Source organism: Protopterus annectens, chromosome 13.part0, assembly GCF_019279795.1.
Source record: "Protopterus annectens isolate FY-2018-M chromosome 13.part0, PAN1.0, whole genome shotgun sequence".
Classification (NCBI taxonomy): Eukaryota; Metazoa; Chordata; order Ceratodontiformes; family Protopteridae; genus Protopterus; species Protopterus annectens.
In genome coordinates this window covers 326,577,621-326,603,937 of record NC_056747.1, presented here as the reverse complement: position 1 = coordinate 326,603,937, position 26,317 = coordinate 326,577,621, and the positions used below count along the sequence as shown (strand labels likewise).

Here is a 26,317-nt window from a genome sequence, read left to right as displayed (position 1 = left end):
ACACTAACCTGTCCATGGAAGATTAGTGTTATCTGCAGAAATGTACTCCATTGGTAACGGAGTACTGTTCTGCAAATAGCTAAACAGAGCTATGACAGCTCCAAATAAAGGATGCATACAGTTGAGGAAGCATGCCAATGGCCAAATATAAGGCCATTGGCATTTATAAGTGTTTAAAATTATCAAAATCTAACTTTTTTTCCCCCGATCTCCAATGTTTAAACGTAGAGCAGCACTGCGCAAACGTGCGGCACTTTAGAAAAACAGAAAATAATTTAAAAATAGCAATTTTCACTAAAAAGCTTATCCTGCCATGCAGGTGAATGGCAGGCTGAAGACAACATGGCCACTGAGTAGTGGTTGCTAAGTGGGAGAAGCTCAGTGTGAGAGATGTAACCATGCATTAGTAGGCAATCATATGCAAATGAGAATAAGGATAGTGAATCCCAATTTTCCCCAGCATGTGAGCCATGTCCCAAGAGGTTAAGTGTAGGAGTAGGTGAGTAGTAGAGTAGAATATAGGTAACATCATGAGGGTGTGTGTCAGAAAGGCTGTAAGCTTATTGGAGCACAGTATCTTGTGTTTGCCCTGAATTGCTCAGGATTGCAGGAGGCGTGTCTACAGTTGTCCTTTTTGAAAACCAGAAACCAAAGGTGTACGCCGTGAATATATCTAAAATTTCTTGCAAACTTGCACACAGCATGTGCGCTCATGTAAGCGGCGCTGCCCTGGGCGGAAACAGGGAAAAGGAAGGAAAAGAAGTAGTAGGAAGTTAACCAAGGAGAACTCGCAGAACTGCCAGATGAAATATATCAGAATCAGCCAATTACACAGGTAGTAGACTAGCCCAGCCCAGCCCAGCACTTTAAACTCTGCAAACAGTATTCTTCCTTGTTTTTTCCCCAAGAACTCTGCAACACTGCAGTATACAAAGAGGGAAAGCTTAAAAACTTTAAAGTTAGACAAAATGTTCGGGGCTGCTCTTGCTATCATAAACCAACATGTGCAAGGTGCTGAGGGTGGTGGTGATGTGAATGCTGCTGAGCAACCCACAGTGAGGAGACGGAAAAGAGTGTACAGACCCAGGGTAACCTACCAGGGGCTACATGAGCTGGAGATAGTGGAGCACTATAGGGTGGACAAGAGACCTCCTGCAGCAAATTGTTGAGCTGTGCCGGCCACGCCTCACACACAGAACCAACAGAGGGGAACCCATCCCAGTGGATACCAAGGTATGTGTTGGCCTAAGAATACTAGCTACAGGTACCTTCCAGAGACCACCTGGTGATATGATGGGGATTTCACAGGCATCAGCATCCAGGGTACTGCACCAGTTCCTGGATGCCATGTCAGCACATGTCTGTGAGCACATATATTTCCCCAATTCCCGTGAGGCATTGGCCAGCAATATGCGACTTTTCCACCAAACAGCAGAATACCCTGAGGTAGTGGGTGCAATAGACTGCATGCACATATACACATCAAAGCACCACCCAGTGAGCGGGGTAGGGTCTACATCAACCGCAAAGGCTTCTCCTCCATCAACTGCCAGGAATGTGTGTGCTGGCTGCCCTGGAAGTTATCACAATTCCCACATCTGGCATTTGACGCATCTGTACCAGAGATTTGCCAATGGGGACATCCCTGATGGTCACCTAGTGGGGGATGCTGGATACGCACTGGAGCCGTGGCTGATGACACCCATCAGAAATGCACACACACCCGAACAAGAACTCCATAATGAGGCACACGCACAAACAAGAAACATAATTGAGCGTGTGTTTGGGATGATCAAGTCACGGTTCCGGTGCCTGGACACATCTGGTGGAGCCTTGCAGTACTCACCAACTACATGTACCCAAATTGTCATGGTATGTGCCATATTACACAATATGATCCTGCGGAAACAGCTGCAGCAGGAACAACATGGGGCAGGGCCAAACAGCCCCCCACCATTGCCAAGGACTGCACAGGCACAGCGTGACTCGAAGGAGGAACAACCTGAGCCTGCCCCAGTAGGCAGAAGGAGGCGTGCCCAGTATGCACTGGCCTTGGCAAAGAGACAACGCATAGCACATATACTGACTCAGTAGGAACCCTGGAAATGACACCTCTCTCTGACTCGCACATACAGTAAAAGGGATGCCGAACTTGACACTACCTGTTTTCAAACATGTATAGGGAGTGTAATATGTGCATCCGACATAGGCAGCCCTGCAGCACCACCTGAGGCATGAGTCCCTATTTTAAGCAATATAAAGCACTGATAAGCAAATTTTACCAGTATTGAGCATATTTAAATACAATTGCGCATAGCTGCGCACTGCGCTAACCAGCGCAACGTCTGGCAAAGTTGGGCAAAGTCGGGTAAGCACACTCACACCTGCTTTACTGTTCCTTAACCAGTCAGGTCTGCCCAGCAGGAAAATAAAAAGCAGTGACAGGGCTCGAACTCAGGATACTGTGCACTATAGTCACAGTACTGAACCACTAAGCCATGACAGCATTTCACTGTCACAGATACAACTTAAGTGACTCACACATACCAGTTGGGGGGGGGGGGGTCACATACCTAGCAGTCACAGCCAGCAGGACAATTGTAGACAAATGCAAACAAACAAATGCTGTATAATGCCCTCTGAAGAGGCATATGAGTGACCTTCCCCCAGGCCTATGCAGACGGATAACAGCAGGCCAGGCAGTGTGATGTGGGTTGGGTAGGCTATGAAGTCTCAAACTAATATGCGTGTAATTGGAAGCTAAGGTCTGTAGTACAGTGGTATGCCTCAAGCCAGTACGATAGGCAACAGTACAGACTGAAATGGAGTACCTGTCATAGCAGTGCAGGCCTAGCAAATGTGTGTCTCGTGTACCCCTCATCCTATGTACACCCACAGTAACAATCAGGTGTGCCCCCCCGGGTAGAAATGTACAAATCATAGCTGTCCCCCTGTATGTAGAAATGTTGGTAAGTCTATGCAAATTGACTCATGGAAGCCCTGCAGGCACAGCGTGCTTCCTGTCGGTGTACAACACAAAGGTGAGCCCTGAAGTAAAAACCAACTTGATTTTTCACACGCATATAGTATATATGCCCATAGTGGGCATGCTCACACGCTTAAACAAATTTAGCAAATGTCAGTCAGCAACATACTGAAAGGTCATAATGGGCATGCTCACACACTTAGGCCATATCTGAGTATAGCAGTGGGCCACACATATCTGATAGTTGCAGTTCTTACTCCAGACACTTGTCACTATTCACCAATCCTGCCTTGCGCACACAGTGATATGAAAACAGACCCATATAATATATTGGACCCCTGTCATAATCAGACTATGTAGTACAAGTTCTTAAGTTGTTCAAAGAAAGTGAAAATGCAAAGAAGATCAATAAATCTCCGATCAGTATCATCAAGAAACAATGGGCACTCCTAACAATATCCAAGCCATGTTCTGGCAAAAATATTGCCAAAGAGTCCATAGAGAACCATGAAGCTTTCTTTCGCTATGTCATAAATATCAATGTAAACTCATATATATTCTCAGTCAGTGCAAAGTGTAAATGAATACATGTACATGACTGACATTACCAATATCTTGTCAGACAGGTTCATACATATTTACCTCCCTCTCACTGACAAAAGGGCCCATTACCATAACTGGAGATTGTGAAAACCCAGAAATCACATATACAATGATTAAACAGCTCTATCCAAACCTAAAAACACGGAGTCTATGGGATGACATGGTTTCCCTGGCTGTGTCATATGTGAACTCCAAAACAAACAGACTCTGCACCTGAACAGTCTGTTGAGACTCACCCTCTGTACAGGATATGAAACTGTTGAATGGGTTACAGCAATGTTTGGCACACTCCACAAGTGTTGGTGCACAACAAACCAGGGGAATTATAGTCTTATAAGCCTGATCTGCAAGGCCATGGAGTCCATCATTATGGAACTCATAAACAGAGCTATTGGGAGCCTACAAACACCCAACCCTACCCATTTTGGTTTGGTCAGGGGCAGATCATGGTTCCTAATCCTCTGCTAGACACTTTTCAAGGCAGTCACCCAAGACATACATCAATGAAATGAGCTCCACATGGCCTACATAGACCTTGAAAAGCCCTTTTCCAACATCCCACACACATGTATCCACAAAATCAACAACCTGTGCATAAACACGTTTGTTATCTGATGGATTGCCAACTGGGGCACAGATAAATCCCACAAGATAAGAATTGTGGTCTCCTGTTCAAGCTGGTAACAACTGCTGTCCCCCATGGCTCAGTCCTGGGACCCCTCCTGTCTCGTGTATACTTTTCAGAAATACAGTCAAACACACGAGGGCTATGTTTAGCAAATTTAGTGGATGACTGCAAAAAGGTTGTCATAATTGATGTTTGGGACAACAGAGATATCCTTAAAAAGGGTCTCAGGCAGATGTGGTGTCAAAATTATGGCCTCAAGCTACAGTCATACCAATATCACATAGGTGACAACACCCTAAATATGGATGTAATAATAAGGGATCTATGGACATGTGGATAGTCATCTCTACTTCCAGAAACACATTCACAAAATGGTTAGAAAATCATGCTATGTGTTCTCAAAACTTGCCAAGGTCTTTGCATGTAGGTCAAAGGAGGTTCCCTCTACTCATCAGTCATCAGACCCATCAGAGAGTATCACGGCACACTTGTGATGAATCTGGCTAAGCACCTTCAGCAGCTGGAAAGACCACTGAAGTACTTCAGCAAGAGGATTACTGGCCTCAAACAGTTGCCCCATGCATCAAGACTGAATTTAACTCAAACTGTACTCTGTTGCATACTGTCTACTCAGGCGATCTCTGCCCAACAGACAGGTCCATGTCCAATGCAGAACTGATGTACATGCGCTATCTGAAGTAAACCCAAGCTCACTGCGCCACATGCTCTAGGGATATTATCATCACAACAATAAGTAGAACATGTTGAAGGGATATATTACTAACTCACAGACTTCCCTTGCTTTGGAACAGGCTCCCAACCTACATTAAGCTGAGTCCCTAACTGACACTCTTCCAGAGGAGCCTTGATGAGTGCATGTGAAACTGAACTGTCACACCATGGATCACTTCATCAGCTCTACTACACAGAGGCCTAGTGAACTTAACCCCATGTGTGGTGATAGCTGCACACTCTGGCCATACTAATATATGCCTTCAGGCAGATAGCCTATTACCTACCTATGTATCTATATATCTATATCTATATATATATATATATATATATATATATATATATATATATATATATATATATATATGTAGGGGGAACACAGTATAATAAACCAAAGATGGATGGGCAGAGATGTGTGTAAGAGGGTGACCATGACAGGGAGCCATCCAGGACTGTCCCACCCAGCACACATCCCAATGGCACAAAAGACATCAGGTGCACATCTCACCCACTGTACATAACAGCCACAAGTATCTGTAAGCATTACAGTGTATGTGGTCCATGTGCCTGCTGTATAACCTGACTGCACAATGAAGTACAAATCTACTATCTGTGGACATGTACCTCTCACATAGGTTCATAAGTATGTAGTAGACTATCTTCACAAAGGCATATATTAGCTTAGGCAAGTTGTGCAGCTTTCACCACCCTATTGGGTAGTGTCCCAAGCCCTAGTTCTAATAGTTAGTACCCTAAAACCTTTTCTAGTGGGGCTGCTGATGTGATGCCTGGCGTGAATTGTCTGTTTCCCATCCACTCATCAAGGTTCCTATTAAAGAGTGTCAGCGAGGGGATCTGTCTGATTTACATTGGGACTCTGTTCTACAGTAAGGCAAGTGTCTGGGATGGTACTCTATCCCACCAGCATGTTGTATTCATTGTTGTGATGAGGTTCATATCCCTGGAGTGTGTAGTGCGACTCAATTTTGTTATCCGTAGATGGAGCATGTTCAACAGTTGTGTTGGACATGGCTCTGTATGTTAGGCAGAGTGTGCCTCTGAGTAGGTGGTATGCAACAGAGAACAGATTTAGTTTTACCAGTTGTGTTGTGTAACACAACTGTTTCAGGCCAGTAATCCTCTTGGTGAGGTACCTCTGTGGTCTCTACAGCTGTTGGATATGCTTAGTTGAGTACATCCAAAATGGTGCCTTGTACTCAATGATGGGTCTGATGACTTAAGAGTAGAGGGCCACCACTACCTCTTTTGATCCTGATGCAAACCCTTTGTTGAGTAGGTGGGCCACATAGGATTTCCCAATTACTTTGGCAACATGGTTGTCAAAGGAAAGATGACTCTGTACTTGGGTCCCTAGATCCCTTATTACCTTGTCAGTTTTAAGGGGGTAATACCTATGTGGTAGTTTGTGGGTACTTTTTCACCCAAGGGGATTACTATGCATTCTTCCACATTCAGCTTGAGGCCATGATTCTGACACCACACATCTGTCTCATAGAGTCCCTTCTGGAGAATATTTGTGTCATCAGGGGAATCTATTATGGCAAACATTTTACAGTTCCCAGCAAACTTAGTCAACCACAACCCTCCTGTGTTGTCATGTACTTTTGAGAAGTCTGTACCAAACAGGAGGGACCCCAGGACTGAACCCTGGGGGACACCATTTGTTACTGGTGTAGAGTCTGACATGTAGCCAGCAACTCTTAATTTGTGGGATCTATCTGTGAGCCAGTTTGCAATCCATCTTGTGATGTATGGATTCATGCCCAGGTTGGTGAGTTCATCTATGATACCTGAATGGGGAATGGTGTCAAAGGCCTTAGCGAGGTATAGGTAGGCTGTGTGGAGCTCATTTCAATCATCTGTAGCCTGGGTAACTGTCTCAAAGAAATCCACCCAGTTGAGGAGGCATGATCTGCATTTGACGAAGCCAAACTGGGTGTGCTCAACTGTGTGACGGTTCCAAATGTCTTTATTGTTGACTTCCATTATGATTGGCTCCATTGCCTTGCAGATCAGACTCGTCAGGTTCATAGAGCGTGAATGCCTAGGGTCTTTTGTGGCCCCACCCCTGTGGAATGGGAAGAACGTTGCTGTGCAACATTCTATGGGTACATATCCTGTAGAGAGCATGTGGAGAGAGGTGTAGGTATCCTACATGGATATGGATACATCCCCACCCTATGTGCTATGATCCAGGTTCTGATGCTGGAAGGTATGGAATGAGTAGTATCTTGGTAGTGCTGGTGTGCTCTCTGGAGCTTTGAACTAGGTTTCTGTTACTTCACAGATATCAATATTCTCCATACTGAGAAGTGCCTCGAGTGTGTGCATCTGGAGGCTGAGACTTCTGGCAATGAGTAGCATTTAGCTCACTTTGTGGTTTTGTGTTGGTTACAGGGTTTGGTTTGTCCTGAGTGACCGGTTTTCCACACCTGAAGTCAACGCCTTATTGGTCCGATCTGACCATAAGCTAATTACCCTACATATCCACATTCTGCCCCCACCCCCCATTAAGGAAACAATGTTAAAAAGTATCTCCAAAGACAGCTTCGTGATTCTTAAGACAGAAGTGGTGAACTTCAGGACACCCATGCAGATGGGCAATACAGTTACGACTACTGAATCCTACACAATTGCACTTTATAAGCACTTACATGAGTGCATGGATCGTGCTATCCCAAACAGAACCAAGACGCTATCCCCCAAGAAAAGGAAGCCAATCTGGTGGTCCCCTGTCATAAACAAACTCCACAACAGAAGGAAGAAACTGTTGCAAAAGAGGGTAAAACCCATGAGTGGAGGAGCTCCCTGGTCAGCCTCAGTAAGAATCTACAATCCCTGATAAAATCCTCCAAAGCTATTTACGAAAACAAAATCGCCACTGATTCTAAAGACAACAACAAAGCATTCTATAGCTATGTCAAGAATCACAATGGCAACACTCAGATCTGCTCTGAGTTATAGCACAATGGCACTAAATATTCAGACCCAACTGATATTGCCAACATCCTGGCAGATAGGATCAGTGCTAAATTTACCCCCCTCTCACCCATGAAAGAGCCTATCTCTATACCGGAAGAATGCAAAGTTGCTGTAATCACGGCTGCACAGGTAAAACCCACTCTCCAAAGCCAGGAACATAGCATCCATGGGGCCAGATAACATCCCAGGCCGCATTCTACACGAACTACAGAACGAACTGGCACCACACCTAAGTACTATGTTCAATCATAGCCTCACCTCAGGCTTTGTGCCTGCTGAATGGCGCACAGCGATGGTTATCCCACTACACAAGGGGGGAGCCACCATGGACTCCGGGAACTAGTGCCCCATTAGCCTGATGAGCCTGGTCTGCAAGGCCATGGAACGTATCATCATGGAACTTATAAACAAAGACATTGGCAATCTCCAAACTCTGGACCACAACCTTTTCGGGTTTGTAAAAGGCAGACCCTGTCTCCTAAACCTGATAGACTTCTTCAAAGCAGTCACCAAAGCCGTAGACAAGGGTAAGGTGGTTCACACAGCCTATCTAGATCTTGCCAAGGCTTTCGACACCATCCCCCACTCTGGAATTTTAGATAAACTCACTAAACCAGGTATAAATCCCTATGTCACAAGATGGGTTGCCAACTGGCTCACTGCCAGAACCCACACTGTGAAAGTAGCAGACTCCAAGTCCGACTTCAGACCAGTGACAAGTGGAGTACCACAGGGTTCAGTCCTGTGTCCTGTCCTGTTTATCTACTTCCCTGAAGTACAGGCTAACACAGAAGGTATTTGGCTAATGAAGTTCCCAAATGACTGCAAACTAGGAGCCATAATCGAAACTACTAACGATGTGGACATCCTGCAAAAGGGCCTCACTGAGACAGATGCCTGGTGTCAAAGCCATGGCCTCAAGCTCAGTGCCAAAAAGTGCATTGTCGTCCCCTTTGGTAAAAACTCTGTATCCATGAACTACAACATAGGCGGTAGTATACTTAACACTGAAAGTGTGATGAGACCGTGGGACACAGGTGGTCAGTAGACTCTCCTTTGATAATCACATTGCCACAGTAGTCAGGAATCCTTCTACATGGCACATCTCATCACAAAAGGTTTCTCATGCAGAAAAAAAGAGGTTATTGTTCCCCTCTACTCATCACTCATTAGATCCATTATAGAGTACAGCACCCCTTTTGGTATGTACCTCACAAGTAATCTCCAACAACTGGAAAGCCCGCAGAAATACCTCACAGAGGATTAGTGGCCTCAAATACATGCCCTACACAGACCGTCTCAAAACACTCCAGCTTTACGCTGTCGCATATCTCCTACTCAGTGATGATCTCTGCCTAATATACAAAGCTATGTCAAACACAGAGCTGTTGGACATGCTCCACTTAAAGAAATCTCAATCTCTCCAAGCTTCGACCCCAAAACCCGGACCGAAACGCAAAAGGAGGGGGTGTATCCGTTTTCATAAAGGATACCCACACCTCCAGGTTAGTGGCACAGCACAAGGCCTTGGAGACCATCCAAGTGTAACTAACAGTGTGCAAAGCTGCTTATCAGATCGTAGCCTGCTACAAATCACCTATCTTGTCTCAGGACCCTCACTCAGCATTACTGAGAACACTTGAAAATATAAAGGTCCTATCAAACACCATGATATTAGGAGATTTCAACTACCCAAACATTGGCTGGGAGAATTAATCAAGTTACAAACTCCTTTGCCCAGTGCTTCCTAGAGTTTATAAACTCAAACGCCCTGGAACAGCTGATTACCACGCCCACTAGAGGTAACAACATACTGGACCTGATCATCACCAACATGGGGGATCAGTGTTCCACACCAGAGGTAAACCCCTCGCTGGTAAGATCAGATCATAAAGTAATCACACTGGACATCCACATCCCAACCCCACCCCCAGGCAAAGAAACCACTGTGAAAAACTTTTCAAAAGCAAACTTCACACTTCTCAAGACCGAAGTGGAAAGTTTCAAAGCCCCCTTTCTACAGGGTAATGCTATCCAATCCACAGAATCCTTTACAAGTGCATTTTATGAGCATCTACAGGGATGCATGGATCGAGCCATCCCAAATAAAAGCAAGACTCACTCCTCCAAAAAGAGGAAACCAGTCTGGTGGTCCTTGGCCATAAATAAGCTATACAACAGAAGGAGGAAACTACTACATGATAAAGCAAAATTCCAAAAAGGAAAGGCATCACTGATCATTATTAGCAAGAAACTATGATCGTTCATAAAATCATTCAAGGCCAGTTTCTAAAGAAAAATTGGCAAGGAATCTAAAGATAACCACAAAGCCTTCTTTAGCTATATCAAACATTTAGGTGGCAACTCTCAGATATGCTTTGAGCTACTGCAAACTGGCAAAAAATACACTGAACCAACTGACATTGCCAACATCCTGGTGGACAAGCTTCACCCACCCACCCCCAAAAGGGCCTGTGTCCATCCCAGAAGAATGCAGAGCCCCAGACATCACGGGCATGCAGGTAAAAACAGCCCTCTCCAAAGCTTAGAACACAGCATCAATGGGACAGGATGATGTCCCAGGCTGTGTTTTACACGAGCTTCAAAAGGAACTAAACCCTCACCTAAATTCAGTGTTCAGACTCAGCCTTACCACAGGCTATGTACCCAAAGAACGGCGTACAGCAACAGTCATCCCACTCCACAAAGGTGGTGCCACAACAGAACCTGGGAACTATCGCCCTATAAGCCTGACCAGCCTGGTCTGCAAAGCCATGGAGCGAATTATCATGGAACTCATAAACAGAGACATTGGGAACCTCCAGACACTGGAACCTACCCAATTTGGCTTTGTTAAAGGCAGATCCTGCCTCCTAAACCTAGTTGACTTCTTTGAAACAGTTACCAAGGCCATAGATGAAGGGAAGGTAGTCCACACAGCCTACTTGGACCTCACTAAGGCCTTCGACACCATTCCCCACTCTGGCATCATAGACAAGCTTACCAGCTTGAACATTAACCCCTATGTAACGAGATGGGTGGCCAACTGGCTTACGGATAGAACACACATGGTCAGAGTTGCGGGTGCCATGTCCGATTCTAAACCAGTCACAAGTGGCATCCCACAGGTCTCGGTCCTGGGACCCCTCCTGTTCAGTATATACTTCTCTGAGGTACAGGCAAGCACGGGAGGACTATGGCTGACCAAGTTCGCAGATGATTGCAAACTGGGGGCCATAATAGACTCTCTGGCTGACACAGACATCCTCCAGAAGGGTCTTAGAGAGACAGATACCTGGTGTCAAAACCATGGCCTCAAGCTGAATGCCAAAAAATGCATAGTCATCCTTTTTGGAAAAAACAAAGTGCCCATGAATTACCACATAGGTGGTAATCCACTAGGTACGGAAAATGTAATTAGGGAACTGGGGACCCAGGTAGATTGTAACCTCTCCTTTGATAATCACATTGCCAAAGTGGTTAGATATTCCTTCTAAGTAGTCCACCTAATCACGAAAGGGTTCGCCTCTAGATCAAGACAGGTCATTGTGCCCCTCTACTCATCTACTCATCGCTCATTAGGCCCATAATAGAGTACAGTGCCCCATTTGGTATGTACCTTAATTGGCACATGCACCAGCTGGTAAGACCACAGAAGTACCTCACCAAGAGGATCATGGGCCTCAAAGAGATGCCCTATGCAGCTCGCGTAAAGAAACTCCAGCTCTATTTGGTTGCTTACTGCCTGCTCAGAGGTGATCTATGCCTGACGTATAAGGCCATGTCCAACCCGGAATTAATGGACTTGCTCCACCTCAAGAAAAACAAATCTCTTAGAGCCACACGCTCCAGTGAATTAAACCTCAGCAAAGCAATAAACAGGACATGCTGGAGGGATAGATTCCTATCCCAGAGACTTCCCTTGTTCTGGAATAGAATCCCAGTTGATGTTAGGCAGAGCCTCTCGCAGACTCTCTTCAAGAGGAATCTTGATAAGTGGATGGGAAATTGTAAACTTACCCCTGGGATCACTTCAGTGGCCCTGCTAGACAGAGGCCCAGGAAACTAATTTAAAAAGGGAGGTGAAAGCCAACACATTCTGGCTAGGCTTATAAATGCCCTTGGGCAGATAGCCTAGTACCTACCTATGAACCTAGACACTCTAGGGACCTAAACCTTGTCACCACAGTAAACAGAACATGCCGGAGGGATAAATTCCTGTCCCAGAGACTTCACATACTCCAGAATAAACTACCTATCTTTATCAAACAAAGCTCCTCATTAGCACTCTTCAAGAAAAATCTTGATGATTGGATGGGAGATAGGAAATTCACCCTGGGGATCACTTCTGTGTCTCTGCCCTACAGTGGCACAGGAAAATAAATTTCTTGGGTGGCAAAAGCCAGGGTACCTTTTTGACTGGGCTTGTATAGGCCCCAGGGCTGATAGCCTAGTACCTACCTATGAACCTTTGAGCCTTGCCTAAAAAAGGTAATATGGGGACAGCAAGAGCCTTGGCCAGTATTCAGAAGCATAGGGGCAAACCATCTATAGCGAAGCAACAAGGCTTGTCTGTCATGTCATTACAGGCAGACAGAGACTGGATCCCCTTCGAATGACACCAGAAGCACAGCCAATTGTTGAAGTTTATCATCTTTCTGTTGTAGTTCATTATCATGTAGGTGAAGTTAAGATGCTACTCGAGGTTTGACCCTGTATGTGCCAGCATGTGGTGCATCAACCCATATATGATATGGTCATGGCCTATGCATACAATACACTCACAATACACCTAGTGTGATAAGCCTGCTGAGGTTAACAAATGTGAAAAAAAACCTTTGTGCAGACTGTCAGAAAGTAATATCTGTATTGCACCCTGTAACTCCATATTGCTTGCTGAAGTGTAAAGACGTACTTAGTTTGGATTAAGAATACTGCACATGCCAACTGTGTGTGTGTGTCTCCCTGGGGAGGAGCAACCTTTTTGGAGACTACTCAAACACCTTAAAAGTGGTATACTCATCTTTGTCAAGTCTGATGATGTCACCATCCTACAAATATACCTGTGGAAATGTGAAATCCCAGTAATGTGTATAGTGCATCGTGTAAATGCGTACTGCTGTAGTATCATAATGTAGTTAAGTAGGGGTTTGAATCTTGCACTTGACTACTGTGTGTGTGTGTGTGTGTGTGTGTGTGTGTGTGTGTGTGTGTCTCCTTGTGAAGGAGCAACCTTTTTGGAGACTACTCACACCCCTTAAAAGTGGTATACTCATCTTTGTCAAGTCTGATGATGTCACCATCCTACAAATATACCTGTGGAAAGGTGAAATTCCAGTAATGTGTGTAGCGCGTCGTGTAAATGCAATACTGCTGTAGTATCATAATGTAGTTAGGAAAGAGTTTGAATCTCACACTTGCTGACTGTGTGTGTGTGTGTGTGTGTTCCAGGTGTGTGACACCGTTGGCCATTGTGGAGTGGGTTTTGATTTTTCTAGTGTATGAGATATCACAATGACAACTGTATGTGCATTACACATGTAAGGTAGCTGTGGGGCAAATCCATATACATGCATGTGACCTCAAGTATTTCATAGGTGGGTACTCTGCTTTCTCCATGATTGCATCTGTTATCTATGCCAGAGCATGCTGGCGCTTTCCAGACTTTAGGTCACTTCTGTATGCTTGTGACAAGCTTAGCCATTGCAGTGATCCCTGGGCTACGTCTTCCGTTTCACATCCACTCATCACGGTTTCTATTGAAGAGTGTGAGTGAGGGTTTATGCTTGAGGTATATTTGAAACCTGTTCCAAAGCAAGCAAAGTCTGGCAAAGATGACTAATCATTATAGGTGTGCAACAACCTCTGTGGATCTGCATGCAAACCCTTTATTGCTTATGTGCTCCACAGAGGGATTTCCAAACCCTTTGGTACTGTGATTATCAAAGGAGAGATGACTTAACACATGGCTCTATGTATACATTAGTACCTGTTCCACATTTTGGGGTCTACTACCTATGCGGTACTCTCGGGATACTTTGTTTTCTAAAAGTGGATAACTATACTTTCTTTGGCTTATAGATTTACAGCATGAGTTTGACACCAGGTATCTCTCTGTATGATACCCTCTTGGAGGATGTGTGTGTCATCTGAAGAATAAAGTATAGCCCACAGTATGCATTGTCATCAAACATGGGCAGACATATCCCTACTGTGTTTGTTTGTACCTAAGAAAGCTATATGCCAAACAGGAGTGGTCCCAGGACTGAGTGCAGGTGAATACCACTTGTTACTGACATAGAATAGTACATGGAGGCTGCAAATGTTATTGTGTGTCCCACATCTGTGTGTCAGTTGTCGAGACATCCTCTAACAGTCGTTTATGGTCAATCTGTTGAGGTTATGTATAATACCAATATGAATTGCTGGTGAGCTATAGCTTGGCTGTGTTGACCTCACCTATAGCCTTGTTGACTGGCTTGAAGTCTACTAGGTGTAGGAGCCATGATCTGGCCTTTAGAGAACCTAAGTGGGTATGGTGCAGTGTTTGCAGGTTCATAATGTCTCTGTTAATGAGTTCCATAATGCTGTGCTCCATAGCCTTCCAGATAACATTGGTCTGGCTTATAGGGTGAGAGTTCCCAGGACCTGTTGTAGTTCTACCCTTAATCAATTTATGTTAACATTTGCACTGGGTGTGACGAGGGTGGACAGGTTTAAGAATAAGTATATTAGAGGGTCAGGCCAGGTTTGAAGGTTAGCAGACCATGCCAGATGGGCAGGATTAAGTTGGTTTGTACATGTGCTGAGGAGGGATGCAGAGTATATTGTGAAATAGATGCTAAGGATGAAGCCGCCAGGTAACAGGAAAAGAGGAATGCCTAAGATGAGGTTTATGGCTGTGGTGAGAGAGGACATGCAGGTGGATGGTGTGATAGCGCAAGATGCAGAGGGCAGGAAGAAATGATGTACTGCGGCGACCCCTAATGGGAGCATCCGAAAGGAGAAGACGACGTTGTAGCTCAACCCTTGTGGACTGTGAACACCATTACCGTGTGTCATTCCACAAGTATGTAACCTGTATAGAGGCTGCATCTGGACAGAGCGTTTAGGTGAGTGGTGACTTCATATGTCAGCTTGTGTATGATACAGCCAGGGACACTGTCCAGTACCATTGCCACTGTGGTGTGTACTTTGTTAAATAGATGTTTTAACTAAAGTGTCTGTGAATCATTAGGTTTTACATTCCTCAAGTCTGGAAATGTGGCCCTTGTGTAATGACAGGGTGGTGAAATCCGCATTCAAACTGTCTGACAAGGAATTGGTAATGTCAGTCAGATAAGTGTACTTTGTGACCATTTACATTAACTGTGACCCGATCTCAGATTTCCCCTGTAGGTTATGAACAACACTGAAGAAAGCTTTAGTGTTGTCTTTGGAATCCTTGCCATTTTGTATTTTGAAGCTTGCCTTGTATGTTTATTGAGGGATTATATTTTTCCAATGATACTGACCAGAGAGGTTATCCCTTCTTGGTATGTAACTCTTTTTTGGTACAACTTCACACCTTCTATTATATATTTAGTTTATGGCAGGGGTCCATGAGACTAATGCACTTTTACTGTATAAGTGAGAACTTCTTGTGTTTGTGATAGCACGGTCCATGTAACCCTGTAGGTGAACAGTGTGCATTAATAAAGGATTATGCAGCTGGGACAGTATTAACCTTAGTAATGCAAACCAATGACAGCAACAACAGCATCACCCACAGCACAGTGTCAACCCGTGTCATACACACACACACGTGTACCCAAGTTCCAAAATGTGTGTAGTATAATGCATACTGGCCACCAATAGAAAGTATGGAGTGTTAACAGTAGCCAATACAGGGCATGTCACGCTGCCCATGTGTCCAGTATGCACGTGCATGCAGACAGTGCACCTCCACCATGTTCACAAATGTACACCTGCTGACCTGTGCTGCACACACCCCACACTTACTCTCCACTGTATAACACACGCTGACACAACTACACACATCAGCCAAGTGGCACATGGGCAAACAAAACACAATTGGAATAAACATTGGTGGAAACAATACAACATTGCTAATTACAGCTTTAATGCATCATGCCTGCTCAGCTACACCTTCAAGGGTATCATTACACTTCACTGCTGACAACGTGCTACACATTCAACCATTCCTATACTTTATTAAAGTCACCCTGTGCATCAGCACCATGTTAGCCTGTTCCTGCATCAATGTTACAGATGTCAGGAGGTGGCACAGGTTTCATCATATGCACAGGGTGTGTTGCTGGTTTGCGAGAGGCCTACACTAAGCCATACAATCGACATGTGTGTGTGTGTGTGTGGGGGGGGGGGGCCATGAGTACTGTTATGGGCCAATGTTGATGTAATGTGTGCGGGTATGTGTTTGCCCTAGGTTTCTGGTTTGTGTGTGCCTGCATGCACACAGTTCCACCATGTGGCTGCCATATACGGGGATTTGTGAGACAGCTACAGACTGTATCTGGCAGGCTTTACAGATCACCGTCTCTGGCCACGGATACGGAACCTGTGCCTGGCAAGTGTGCTAAAGACAGTATCAGGTACTAATCCAGACTGGATGCTATCTGAAGAGGTTGATATATGTCCACTGGATCCAGGTCCCTGCTGCGACTGGCCAGAGCCACGTGCACGTGGCCTTCTAGGACGGTCTATGGACAGCCCCCCCCCAACATTGCTGGGGCTGGTACTGGCACTACGGGAGCGGCTGTGACTTGATGGACGTCCACAGCGACCTCCAGCTGCTGATGTTGCTGGCATACGTCCACGTCGACGTCTCAGCCGTCTCGCACTGTCCTGACACATGGACATGACATTGTGGAGGACATCCAATGTCTCACCCTAACATCTATCAATGACCTCAGTGTAATTATGTATGGCACCTGCTAGATCACAGATACTGTCATTTACAGAGGTGTTATGAGCCCTCTGTGCCCTTAGTCCCTGTCTGGTGTACCACTCCATTCGTGTCTGTGCCTCCATGACAGCCTGGAACATGCGTGTGGTAGAAAGAGGTGTGGCATGTCTGCTAGGGGCATGATGACCAGCAGTGCTCTGACGAGAACTCCTGGGCATCTGCCTATGTGGTACCGTTCCAGACATCTGGCTATGGCTGCTGTGTCCTGATACATGTGCCATAGATACCACACTGTCTTGGCCAGTGCCAACTGTACACTGTCCGTCAGCTAAGGGCAATGGTGATGATGGATGTACAGGCAGTATGACTGTGTGCATGGATGGGGTGGAGACTTGTGTACTGTCAATTGGTGGCCCAACAACAGACCCTGACAAACCTGCCTGTGCCTCAACACACCTATCCTCATGATCACTGTCTGTCTCAGTGACATCAGGTTCCCTGCTGTACTGAACCAGCCCCACCCCGGCACCTGTGAGAGGAAAACAGGAGTCACACTTTAAGACCTGAACATGATGTCGGACCACATGCGCACATGCATACACACAAAAATACACTCCTCCCTAAAGCAGACACACACAACACCAGCAATCTCAGAACATACACAATAGCAGGTGATGGTGGGGTACAGTATCACAAGCAAAACAGTCATATCACACATGTCAGCATGAAGGACATGTGTTGCTCAACAGCATGCAGTGCAAGTGTAGACAGTCCTTGTTACGAACAGTATACATGGCTTTGATGCATGTGTTTTGTTATTAGGTGATGGGTCTCCCCCTGGAACACAATTCATACATGGACACCACATTGCTGTGCAGGTATTCAAAACTCTGTAATGTACTGTGCACCATAACAAACAGGTGTACATACCATGGCTGGATGTGTATCTGTGTGTCAGATAGGTATCCAGTGCTGATTACAGCCTCTGTGTCTTTAGCAAATAATTGTAGACACATTTTTAGCACATGCATGATGAGTATTCACACAACATCATCAGTGGTGCATGGATAATTGATAGAATACCATTCAGCCACATACTCAATGTACTGTACTTATGGTGAGTGTAGATCATATTGTGGACATGCCAGTGTCATCCATGACATGGCATGCTAAAACACAACTGCATATTTAAACACTACACATACCCAATGTGTGTCATATGACTTAGCCACTCAATAGCATCACAAGACATATATGTGTCAGTTGTGCAAATGGTGATTGGTATGAATATTGTTTAGAGGTGCATATGTGTGTGCACACATAACATTATGGTGTATAGCAATGAAAGCTGTGTGTAGTACTGTGGTTACAATAACTGGATGGGGTATAGTACCATAGGCCATCATCATGAAGCATTGTGGTCACTCAAGGCTACAAATGTTTCCCAAACCAGCACTGTTCATGCTGTACCGGAACTGTGCTACCTTGGCTACATTCACCATTTCACAAACAGTTGTTACATGAGTTTATAAGGAGGCCAATAAGGAGCATTGTAAGCAGAAAGCGCTTAGTACTACAAAGGAATCTTTTTGTGATGGTCAAGTTTGTTCTTATTTTATTTCACAATAAATTGTTTTACCAGGATCCAAGGTTTGCTGGAATTTTTTGCTTACAAGTTTTGGTGTTTTGGAATTGCAATAAGGAGAATTCCCTGACATGAATGTGCAGTGTGTTGCAGAGTGTTTAAATGCCCCATGATAGGCCTGTACCCCTCAGGTATATTATGTGTAATGTGTGGATGAGATTTTGGATACTGGAGTGTGTCTTTAGAGGGTTTGGGAATCCTTTATATGTAGCATGTTAAAATGCTCTGTGTATGACATAGATGTGTATGTTATGTGCACGCTGAGTATCAACTGTGCCTATCCAATGGTCATTACAGTCTAGCCACATTTGTTTGAGATGGTCTGGGTATTGCATGTGTTTGCGGCAGCTAATCACATTAGTGAGATGTGCGTGGTCTTACACCAAACATGCACAGCATGCATTATGGGTATGTGCGTTAAATGTATACATGGCATACACCTTAACTATGACATGCACTTTTTATTTACAATAATAAATGTAGAACACACTCACCAGCATCTGTCTGCTACCTGGATGTCACCCCAGAGGGACCTACATAGAGATGAGACAGTTTGTCAGTGGCCACAACTGTGGCATTGCTACTGTGTTTGCAATCTTACAGTACAACAACAGTTTACATTCACAGGGCTACAGATTATGTTCCAAATGATCAGTATTGTGCAACAACAGGCTCCACATCTTTTAACAACACACTCCACATCTCACATATGCATGATCTACCAATACAGATAACAGTAGTCTACAGATATGCCATGTTATCTGCATGCCCCATGTGTGCTTGCTGGGTGGCTCCAACCTCCATCATGGTGTACGTCTACTGCTGTTGTTGTTGGGCAGGTGCCACCAGGCTCAGGAGCAGCTCCTCCACTCTGGTGGAGGGGGATGGATATTAACACCAACTCTCATTGGAAGTTGTTGTCTCCGCACATCAGCACGCTGACGGACCTGTCTGAGAAGATCACTGCAGTGGTGGCATAACTGCTCATACGTCCAGTTATGCAGGCATACTTCATTTACCCTGCGGACAACATCTTACCACATTGAAGTACGCTCCTGCTGGTTCGTGTTAACATGAGACTGTAGTGCTGAATCATACTGGTAATAATTATGTCATCTTCAGCACTACTGTAAGTGGGGGTTCCTGCGATGTGCCATGATCCCTGGAAGACATAAATACGAAAATATGTCTGAGCAAGTCATATAGCACATTTAACATTATACAGTGCAGATATCACTGAACTGCCATATATAGCAACCTATTAGCTAACCAAGAGTGAAACACTTTAACTGCCACTATCACTGCTCACCCCACAACTGCTTGGAAGTGCCTGGCTCACTCTCAATCTAATGAACCATGTTCTGCACAGCAACAAAATAAAATCACTATATAAGACTATATAAGAGTACCTGGCACAATGTATGCAACATGATGCACCACCTAGCCACAGCAGATCTACATCAAGCTGATGTGTAAAGAAATATATCATCCATCACAATGAGTGTATGGTCCAGTAAATGTATTTCTATTATACCACAGAACTTGTTAATGGCAAACCTGTGTCCAAAATATGTGCGCAATTGGGAATATAGGTTGCATACTGCTGTAGTACACTATGAATGTTGCTAGATACGCAGTTATATGTTTTACCACACATATGTCAAAGGACATGTTATAGACATACCCACACACACATCAGACATAATTACAGGACACAAAGGTATGACAACCCAGATAAGCTTTCAGTGTGTACTATACAGTACTGTATGTCAGTACTTACACAACCTTAATCTTGAGAAATGTAATCTGTGATGAATACAGGGACCACACAAAACAGTGGATGCAAGCAATGTGGACATACATCATACTTTGCTGTACAGGCCTGGAGCTTCAAGTAGTACTACAGTACACACAGGATTTGGATTCAACATCAGTATCAATCAATAATCATAGATGTAGTGCTTTAGCCTCCAATGACACACCCTAGTTAAAACCAAGGGACTAAATCACACTGTATGCAATAGCACTTTTTCTGCCTAGCAACAGAATACACAGCTTTTGCTAAGATCAAAGCAAGGACCCATAATACTATGACATAAACAGTTTCCCACTAAGCTATCCCACAGATACATATCTTTGACTTATTCACAAACACATTGACCATCACAGTCCGTTAGTGCAGAGAATCTATTGCAACAAGTAGATGTAAGTGTGTACTAGTATATATAGATATATATATATATATGTATATATATATATATATATATATATATATATATATATATATATATATATACACACACACACTCACACACTCACACACATACACACACATCCATTGGTGTACATATACATATTTATGTAGGCACATATACATTTCACCTTTCATAGTGAGAATATAAATTATGCAAAGGATGTGAGGTGTACAATAATGTAATAAAATCGCACAGTCTTGGGATAAATGCATTGAAGGTGTTCACAGCCCAGGTAGCTTTAGCAGGCCTCACTGGCTTCAACATTGCAAACTGAACAAACCACCCACAGTGTTTAACCGCCACATGTCATATACCAGCACTGTATGCTGTCTTGTTTGTCACGCACTAAAACCTGCTTACAAATATGCGCATACTAACCTTCACCAGCATATATATCTCCACCCTTTACAAACAGTTGCAATATGTCCCCTGCTCTATGCACATATACAGATGTGAATATATATGACACATATATGTTTCTCTGTTTGTGTGTGGCATACACACACAAGGTCCACACTGTTGTAAGTCCCTGGACCTCACAGCTGAACTGTTGGGCCTTGCTGCAACACAAACAGGTGTCGCATATGAACACACACTAACATTTGGTATATATGGCTAGAAATGCTAGATAAGCATTACTAGGCTGCTACAGCAGTTTTCAATGCTAAGCTACACTTTAATATGACTATCATGCATGTGTTCTGTCACACCCATGTTTATATAATGTCAGCGCTAATCCCCCCAACAGCCATTGACCACACTACTGTACAGAACACAGATAACATGGATCAGATCTTTGACTTTTAATGCAGAGCTACACATTTCACAGGTATGTCCCACTGCCCACAGGTACACACTGTATTGTCCATAGCAGTAGTTAAGCAGAACATCTATGCATAAATAAGTACTGCTGCCCCATATGAATGTTTCACATTATGTAGACTATTCTTCAATAACATCTACTACATGCCAGTAAATGCATGTGTGTTACATACCTTTCCTTTGTATGATATGGTAATATTTCTTTTTCTTTTTCCTTTTCTCTGTCTCTCTCAATGTCAGTCTCTGCAATAGAGTAATTAAGTTTGTTGGCAGAGATTACAGCCTGCTGTTGTAGGTATTTGCACATGAGCATGTGATGGCCTCTGCACCAATTAGTGGCCACCACTTGCTAATTGCATGCAGCCTGCTGTGTAGTAATTGCAGTAATCACTGTCATAGCAACCCACTACTATAAATTGCTAACTCAGGTAGGCGTGATCATCCTTGTTTGCTGTGGACATCATTGTTTAAGACAGAAGGTTGGTATAGTTCTTATATCAGAAGCCAGGGGTATAGCCAGAGATTTACATTTTGTACTCGGACCTAATGTTGCTGCTTCCAGTACCCACTTGTCAGTGTAGAAATGTAATCACCCCTCAAAATGCTACCCCAAGATACATGGAAGGATGTACTTTCTTTTCAACTTTTACAATTAACTGCCATACTAAGCTAGTTATTGAGACGTATTCCTTTGGCACAAGAATTGTTTGTGAACTGCTATACTGTGAATATTCATTTACTCAGTTCTAAACAGTTTGTGCTTTTTTAGTGTTGACATTAGCACAAGCTGCTCAGAAAATATGGACACATGTCAGTACTGTGAGTATGCTTGCCTACATCCTTGGTAGACCCTGCACACACAGGTATATTCTACATTTGGGTAGGGGTGCAAGTACAGAGAGCGTAAGTATTATTGTGTGGATTTTATCTTGCTGGACTTACAGGGTTGCTGTGTACATGTTAGTTTATCAAGGCAAGTAGTTTGTCTGCGTAACTCCCAACTGTGGACCTATCCACATGGTAGCCAGAGAATAGCCTATTTTTTTGTCTGTGCACCACAAAGGTCTTTTCAGCAATAGAGCAATGGCATTGTTACAGTTGGTTGCTATCAGTACATGGCTACATCCATTTGTATTTCAATGTTGTATTCCTACATAAGGGTATGCTTCCGAAACTGCTTCCAAAGCTATTTGCACAGTGTGTAACAGCAGAAAGGCTGATATGCCTCTGTGTTTCTGCCTCTGCCAGACCTCTCAAACACTCAGGTACATATTTGAACAGACTCGGGGGAAAAGTAAATAAAAAGTCAGGGACACCTTTAAAATGTTAGTGCCATTAAGATGAAATATTGAGAGAATCAGAGCATATGAATTAATACACCTTTTCTGAAGTAAAAGAAGTGTCCAACTCTTAATTATTGCCATTATTCATTAAGTGTAATTCACCACCTTTCTGGCCAAAGTTAGTAGTTTTAGGAGGGATTCAGAGGGACAGAGCTAAAATTTGTGTCAAAATCAGGGACATCCCTGAAAATTAGGGACAGTTGGGAGGTATGGCCTCTGCCCTAAACAGATATGCCAGTGTTTGTCCTGCTGTGATGCTGTGTGGGGTTGTAAAGTGATGGTGTAACATTATTTCCTGCTAGAATGGCTGCTTCTCATCACAGTCATGTAATTTAATCCTACAACAACTGTTGGTAAAGATCCAGAGAACAAGTTGTGTGGTATGGCATTCCTATTTTTCCTTTACATTCACTCATTCTGATGCAGGATATATTTATATCAGCACCAACTTGTATAGCTACCGTGGCTTAGTGGTACTTCATGTTGTGTAGTGTGTACAAGGTCCGGGATTAAAGACTGACAGAGGTGTTTTATTTTGCTCCTGAGCAGAACAAGGGCCTTCATACAGAGTGACTAAGGCACTTTTAAGCAGTTGTAAGCGGGTTTGTGTGGGTTTGCGCAATGCTTAGCTAAGCGCAAACAAGCGCTCACTTGCGCAAACCCGCTAAGTATTGCTTAATAGTGCTTACTCCCGCTAACCCCCGCGCTCATTTCTTTGAAAGAAAAGAAAAATGTGGAGATAGGAAAGTGATGAAAAGGGGGCACAAAGGGGGAAAGACAGTATGGAAAGTAGCTCGGAATGTGCAGGACGGGTGTAGGGAAGGTCCATAGCTGCCCATTTCTTTAACAGCAACAGCTGTGCATGTGGAATAAATTTGGAGGTAGATATGTAACCTACAACCCCTGAGAGAGGGGTGAGGACATCAAAGTATGTTTTACTGCCAGTTAAATTACATTTTATGTGTCCAGTGGACATGTATGCAAAATGGGCAGCTATGTATGGGGAGTATTTTTTTTTATTTGAAGTAGCTTGCCCCTTTGTTTAGGTGAGAGTGGAATGTGGGGTAGGGGAAGTAGGTATATTTGGGGAGGTAGGTTGGGGAGGTAAACAGAGAAGACAAACAAGATGCATACAGGGGGCGGTATATGACACGTGGTGGGTGAACACCTTTGACGGGGAGGGATATTTGGAAATCGCAAGCCCATGAGCCCAGAGATGGAAACAGTGGGACTGAGGTCCCCACCCATGGGCAGTCACCACTGCACCTTCACAGCCCAGAGGGTGGCTATGCTAGGGGCTGTGTAGGAGGGGCAGGCTGATCCGGGAGTTGCAGCACTCGTGCCTCAAGCTGGCATAGAGGCTCTGCAACAGAACGTTCAGTCTCTCTACATACCACAGCCCGGACCATTCGAAGGTTGATAGGTGGCCCTCTTCTGCCCACACTTGCACGGGGGGGGGGCTGAGCCCCATCCCATGCAGCACTTCTACCCAAATTTGGCACAGGGGCCACGGAGGAGAAGGAGGTCCCAGGCTCCCTACTACTATTCAGATGTTTGTCAGTTTGTCTGAAGAAGTCCGATCATTGTTTTAGGACGAAAAGCGTCATTTAAATTGTTAACACGTCATTTTAGTTCAATAAAAGCGAGTTGCAAAGTGTCTAGCCTAAGCGGATTAACTTCTTGGCACCTGATCTGCTGCTGCCAGGAGCTATGGCCAGCTGAGGTGGGGCAGGTGGGTCCGCTGGGACCTGCCTTCCCATACGAACTACGTTTTGGAGGGTTTAATAAAGATATGGGTTAGTAACAGTCAACAGCATTCCCATTTAGTTATAACAGCATGCAAAAGTATTCCCATTAACCCAACACATCAGATTTTCAACAGTTGAAAAGCAAGCATAACACATGCATATATAGAACAATAGTGGACATTACAACAGCATGCAGGTTGAATTGATGGCAACAGGCCACCAATATTGTGGTATTTTAACAGGGCACCTGCATAGAAATAAATGCAGATATTTATAAACCAATAGGACATATGTCCCAACAAATGTTTTGAGATTAGACATACCGATTGAGGTGTGGAATTGCATTTTTATGCGCATACAGTAGGGTGGAAAAGGATAGCTCAATTAACTTATATATCCTTCTAGTTTTCACTACAGTCCTATTAACTGCAGATGTTAACTTGTCTATCTCGCCTTCATTCTTGCTGGATGGGTTCTGAGCCGATCCTCGGCTCCGACTCGGCCAATACTAAAGCTCGAGAGCTAATTCCACCGGCTCGAGGCTCTCTTATATCCCACAATGCTAGGCGGTAACTACTCGGATCTCGTTTGCCGCTTAGCTGACGAGGTGCTTTTCTACCGGCTCTGGCAGGTTAGTGAAAAATTTTTTCTATTTTCTCAAATCTTTAGACCCCTATTATTTACCTTCGTATAACTTTTAGTTTTAATTCTCTATTTCATTGGCTCGACCCTCTTTTAGCCCATAATCCCTTCCTTTATCCTCCTTTAACTTTAGGCCTTAGGCCCCTTCCCCTCTTTCTCTTAGTCCTTTAGTGTGACTGGAAATTAATATTTTTCTTAAAGGCCTGTGTGTGTGTGAGTGTTTCTTACTTAGGCCTTTAGTATGTCTAAGGACTCCAAGGTCTCAGGCTTCAAGAAGTGTGACTCGTGCTGTCAGAAAATGTCTCTGACAGACTGTCACACTTCTTGTGTGTATTGCCTGGGACCTTTGCACCTGCAGGACTCATGTGCTGTGTGCCATGGTTTCAGCCCTAGAGTCCTGCAGGAATGCAAAAATAAATTGATTTTGCGTGGCTTGTTAAAGCCTGAAGGCCCCCCGACCCAGTCTGTGTCAGGGAAGCCTTCTAAGACTTCCAAACAGTCGGCTCCGGCTTCAGAGCCATCCTCTGGAAGCATTAAAACTGCTTCGACATCGGCTCCGGCTGGAGCCGATGTTTCCAAGCCTCATACTGTTACCTCGGCTCCAGCCGGAGCCAAGGCTGATAAGACTCAGTTGGCTCCGATACTCTTATCGGAGCCACCTTCGAGGAAGAGGTTTATGTCCCCCTCCATCGGCTCTGTTCACTCAGCACCGGGGTCCCCTCTTCTTTCGGAACGGAGCCATAGATCACATTCCTCACGGTCTTCCAGGCTGTCTGACCACGATTTACAAAGGGTAGTGAGTAGACTTCTCAAGTCTGAGGCACTGGCCCAAATGCTGCATAGCCCGACTCAACAGTCAGCGGCTATTTCCGTCCGTCAATGTGTTCCTCCTCCGACTCCTTTGAGCTCGGAGCCGGGGCTCATCGGAGCCATGACTGTCGGCGCGTCAGAACCAACACCTTCCTTTTCGGCTCCGTCGTCTGC

The 26,317-nt window shown here is 44.4% G+C and overlaps 1 protein-coding gene across 5 annotated transcripts in view; it reads left to right on the top strand.

The window, feature by feature from the left end:
* LOC122787298 (semaphorin-4D-like) overlaps window positions 1-26,317 on the top strand; it is a 2,116,148-nt gene that overhangs the window by 1,125,978 nt on the left and 963,853 nt on the right. The gene's annotated exons all lie outside the window — the stretch shown is intronic.